This window comes from Cherax quadricarinatus, unplaced genomic scaffold (assembly GCF_038502225.1).
Source record: "Cherax quadricarinatus isolate ZL_2023a unplaced genomic scaffold, ASM3850222v1 Contig1394, whole genome shotgun sequence".
Lineage (NCBI taxonomy): Eukaryota > Metazoa > Arthropoda > Malacostraca > Decapoda > Parastacidae > Cherax > Cherax quadricarinatus.
Genome location: NW_027196420.1, coordinates 50001 through 54606, shown reverse-complemented (window position 1 = coordinate 54606; position 4606 = coordinate 50001).

Genomic DNA, 4606 nt, shown 5'->3' with positions numbered 1-4606 from the left:
TATCCTGGATTATCCAAGAATATCCTGGGTTATCCAAGAATATCCTGGGTTATCTAAGAATATCCTGGGTTATCCAAGAATATCCTGGATTATCCAAGAATATCCTGGGTTATCCAACAATATCCTTTGTTATCCAACAATATCCTTGGTTTTCCAACAATATCCTGGGGTATCCAACAATATCCTGGGTTATCCAAGAATATCCTGCATTATCCAACAATATCCTGGGTTATCCAAGAATATCCTGGGTTATCCAAGAATATCCTGGGTTATCCAACAATATCCTGGGTTATCCAAGAATATCCTGGGTTATCCAAGAATATCCTGGGTTATCCAAGAATATCCTGGGTTATCCAACAATATCCTGGGTTATCCAACAATATCATGGGTTATCCAAGATTATCCTGGGTTATCCAACAATATCCTGGGTTATCCAACAATATCCTGGGTTATCCAACAATATCCTGGGTTATCCAAGAATATCCTGGGTTATCCAAGAATATCCTGGGTTATCCAACAATATCCTGGGTTATCCAAGAATATCCTGGGTTATCCAAGAATATCCTGGGTTATCCAAGAATATCCTGGGTTATCCAAGAATATCCTGGGTTATCCAACAATATCCTGGGTTATCCAAGAATATCCTGGGTTATCCAACAATATCCTGGGTTATCCAAGAATATCCTGGGTTATCCAAGAATATCCTGGGTTATCCAACAATATCCTGGGTTATCCAACAATATCCTGGGTTATCCAACAATATCCTGGGTTATCCAACAATGTCCTGGGTTATCCAACAATATTCTGGTTTATCCAAGAATATCCTGGGTTATCCAAGAATATCCTGGGTTATCCAACAATATCCTGGGTTATCCAAGAATATCCTGGGTTATCCAAGAATATCCTGGGTTATCCAAGAATATCCTGGGTTATCCAACAATATCCTGGGTTATCCAAGAATATCCTGGGTTAACCAGCAATATCCTGGGTTATCCAAGAATATCCTGGGTTTTCCAACAATATCCTGGGTTATCCAAGAATATCCTGGGTTGTCCAACAATATCCTGGGTTATACAACAATATCCTGGGTTATCCAACAATATCCTGGGTTATCCAACAATATCCTGGGTTATCCAACAATATCCTGGGTTATCCAAGAATATCCTGGGTTATCCAACAATATCCTGGGTTATCCAACAATATCCTGGGTTATCCAAGAATATCCTGGGTTATCCAACAATATCCTGGGTTATATAAGAATATCCTGGGTTATCCAACAATATCCTGGGTTATCCAAGAATATCCTGGGTTATCCAAGAATATCCTGGGTTATCCAAGAATATCCTGGGTTATCCAAGAATATCCTGGGTTATCCAAGAATATCCTGGGTTATCCAAGAATATCCTGGGTTATGAAAGAATATCCTGGGTTATCCAACAATATCCTGGGTTATGCAAGAATATCCTGGGTTATCCAACAATATCCTGGGTTATGCAAGAATATCCTGGGTTATCCAACAATATCCTGGGTTATCCAAGAAAATCCTGGGTTATCCAACAATATCCTGGGTTATCCAACAATATCCTGGGTTATCCAACAATATCCTGGGTTATCCAACAATATCCTGGGTTATCCAACAATATCATGGGTTATCCAACAATATCCTGGGTTATCCAACAATATCCTGGGTTATCCAACAATATCCTGGGTTATCCAACAATATCCTGGGTTATCCAACAATATCCTGGGTTATCCAACAATATCCTCGGTTATCCAACAATATCCTGGGTTATCCATCAATATCCTGGGTTATCCAACAATATCCTGAGTTATCCAACAATATCCTGGGTTATGTATTTACAGAGGTAAAGGAGAGTTTAGTGTAAATTTTGTAAATAATTTACATTCCGTAGGTTAATAAGATTAAAGAGACTAAATTTTTTGTAAATGATTTACAGTGCATCAGTTAGTCTTGTTAGAAACGTGTAAATTTTGTAAGTAATTTACGTTTCGTCATTTAGTGTAGAAACACTGTAAATTGTAAATAATTTACATTACGTCATTTTTGGGTACAATGAAATTGTAAATCTTGTAAATGATTTACACTCAATTGTTCTGGGGTGAAACGCTGTAAATTTTGTAAATGATTTACAATCCGTCAGTTTCTCTAGAAACAGCGTGAAATTGTAAATCATTTACAGTCCATTAGTTAGTCAGGGTTGAGTGAGACACTGTAAATTTTGTAAATGATTTACTTTTCTTCAGCTACACGAGGTCAACAATTTGAGTAAATCACCGTAAATCACTGTAAATCACCGTAAATGATTTACATCACTTCGGCTATACAGATAAAGTAAAACACTGTAAATTTGTAAATGATTTACATCCTATCTTTGTATATTGCAAAGCATTAAAGCAAACCATTGTAAATTTGTAAATGATTTACACCTATTCAGCTACAATGGTTATTCAACCACCGTTATATTTGTAAATGATTTACAATTCTGGAGCCTCAGGGGGTCAACGATTAGTGTGAATCAGTGTAAATCTGAAAATGATTTACGTTCCCTCAGCCAGAATTAGGAAAAATTACCGTAAATTTGTAAATGATTTACATTATTGCAGGGAAATCAGGGTAAACACATCGAAATATTGTAAATTTGTAAATGATTTACAGATTTCACTTAAGATAAACACGGTGAAATATTGTAAATGATTTACATTCCTACAGTTAGTAAGTTTATATGCACTGAAACTGTAAATTTGTAAATGATTTACAATTTTCATGGATACGAGATTAACAGTAAGGGTAAACAACTCAAAATTTGTAAATGATTTACAAATTTCTCAGCCACACCGGGTAAATAATTATAGTAAACAACTGTAAATTTTTAAATCATTTACACTTCACATTGAACAAATTGAGAATCACTGTAAATTTGTAAATGATTTACATGGAAGCACACGAGGTTCAATTTTATAGAGGTAAACACTGTAAATCTGTAAATGATTTACATTCCTAGAGCCACACAGGATAACTAGAGAGAATGACTGTAAATCTGTAAATGATTTACATTCCTGGAGCCACAGAGGATAACTAGAGAGAATGACTGTAAATCTGTAAATGATTTACATTCCTGGAGCCACTGAGGATAACTAGAGAGAATGACTGTAAATCTGTAAATGATTTACATTCCTGGAGCCACACAGGATAACTAGAGAGAATGACTGTAAATCTGTAAATGATTTACATTCCTGGAGCCACACAGGATAACTAGAGAGAATCACTGTAAATTGTAAACGATTTACATTCATTTAGCTAGGAACAGTAAACATATTTATTGTAAATTTTGTAAATGATGTACTTTCCCGGAGTCAGGATAAGTAGAGAGAATCACTGTAAATGATTTACATCTACTAGGGTTCCTAATGACCCATTTACATGACCATTCACACGCTCATTTACAGCTGGCGGCGCAAGGTCAAACATTTACACGAATTTACATTGAAAAAAGACAAAATTAGGAGTACCTAATTGCCTAATTAAGTAACAAAGTATCCTAAGAGTACCTAATTAATCATTAGGTACTCTAGTTCTATCTAATTAAGTCATTAGGTACTCCTCTGGTAGTACCTAAGTCATTAAGTATTCTAAGAGTACCTAACTAGGGATAGTATACCTAATTAAGACATTAGGTGCTCCAGTGGAACCTAATTATGTAATCGGTACTCCCAGAGAACCTAGTAGTACATAATCAGGGAGTACCTATGAGTACCTAGGTACTCTAGGTACTCCTAGGTACTCTAGTAGTACATAATTAAGGAAGTAGGTACTTTAAGAGCGCTAACTACGGTGCTTGGCGTTATGTACAGGCGTACTAGAGTACAGGAACTATGTACTGACTGGCTTGAGTACCTAATTTAAGCATGAATATGGTTGGGCTGTGGCTCCTGGACCCATACTAATTACGTTTATTGAGATCAGTATGTGAAACTGATACCTTAACCTGGAAAGGTTTGTCCTTACCTAAGATGGGAGGCTGGGGGTTGAACCCTAGCTCCTGAGGCGGTAGTATTGCGTGAGTGTGTGTGTGTGTGTGTGTGTGTGTGTGTGTGTGTGTGTGTGTGTGTGTGTGTGTGTGTGTGTGTCTGTGTGTGTGTGTGTGTGTGTGTGTGTGTGTGTGTGTGTGTGTGTCTGTGTGTCTGTGTGTGTGTGTGTGTCTGTGTGTGTGTGTGTGTGTGTGTGTGTGTCTGTGTGTGTGTGTGTGTGTGTGTGTGTGTGTGTGTCTGTGTGTGTGTGTGTGTGTCTGTGTGTGTGTGTGTGTCTGTGTGTGTGTGTGTGTGTGTGTGTGTGTGTGTGTGTGTGTGTGTGTGTGTGTGTGTGTGTGTGTGTGTGTGTGTGTGTGTGTGTGTGTGTGTGTGTGTGTGTGTGTGTGTGTGTGTGTGTGTGTGTGTGTGTGTGTGTGTGTGTGTGTGTGTTTCTCCAGTCAACACAAATCATCTCAGGGCTGAACAAACTCTCAACAAATCCTCGCCAGCATCCACAACACAACTCACCCTCATAGATTTGTACATCTAAGCACAGGTGGTGAAGGCGGATTTGTTG